Genomic DNA, 972 nt, shown 5'->3' on the forward strand with positions numbered 1-972 from the left:
GGAGAGTGGAGAACATTTCGAATCAAAATTTAAAAAAAGTTTAATAATGTCATTCCAAATTTCCTTATGTTTCTTATTATTATTAATCTTTCTATCTTGCCAATCCTTCAACCACGGTTTTTTCTTTTCCTTCATCGATTTTTCCATCTGCGAAAAAAAGTAATTAAAAAGCAATTATACCACTAAAAAAGATATTAAATGGAGTACGTTTTCTAAAATTCACCATAGTACGTTTTTCAACTTTGAAATAAATTCACGATTTTTCGTGGCCCTCTTGACCACCTTCGGCTAGATACGCCGCTGCTCTACCACTTGAGCTGTCGTGACTTCGATCCACTCGGACACTAAATTCCCATCTCAACCTCGCCTTTTGAATTTTCCCTCCTTTTTGCCATTTTTCAAATGTCGTGTCATCGGATTGGATTCTCGGCGACAAATGAAATGGCCACGGCACTCCGGCAGAAAGGTGTGAAAATTCAAAAGGTGCGGTTGAGATGGGAAGTTAGTGCCCGAGAGGAACGAAGTCACGATAGCTCAAGTGGTAGAGTAGCGGCATGTCAAGCAGGAAGTCGTGGGTTCGAATCCCGCTCGTGACACTGACTGTTATTATCTCAACTTAAAACCTTAATTATTTGAAAAAAGTTTTTTTTCAATGTTCATCCTACTAAAACGCTTATTTAACCAGCGTTTGCAAGTTTAGTATTCATTGCATCTTATTGGAAATTTTACGAATTTTCCATGGTATCAACAGATTTGTCCAAACCCATTTAGTTTTGGAGTTATCATTGTTTATCTAAAGCAAGGTCGTGAAATCTTAAAAAATCGGAAAAAGTGAAATAACTCCGATTAGGACCACAGTTAATTAGGACTTTTTGGTTCCGTTTTGAATGTAGAATCTACTGGCAAAGTTTGTAACACGAGTAGTCGAACACCCTTATATTTTTAGGGAAATTTACTTACTTAAATTTGATT

The 972-nt window shown here is 36.6% G+C and overlaps 1 non-coding gene across 1 annotated transcript; it reads left to right on the forward strand.

The window, feature by feature from the left end:
• Nucleotides 1-523: 523 nt before the first annotated feature.
• On the forward strand, nucleotides 524-596 carry Trnad-guc. The gene has a single exon. It is a non-coding gene; the product is annotated as a tRNA-Asp (tRNA).
• Nucleotides 597-972: the final 376 nt, after the last annotated feature.

The sequence above is a fragment of the Cimex lectularius genome, unplaced genomic scaffold, assembly GCF_000648675.2.
Source record: "Cimex lectularius strain Harlan isolate CLEC.00 unplaced genomic scaffold, Clec_2.1 scaffold68, whole genome shotgun sequence".
Classification (NCBI taxonomy): domain Eukaryota; kingdom Metazoa; phylum Arthropoda; class Insecta; order Hemiptera; family Cimicidae; genus Cimex; species Cimex lectularius.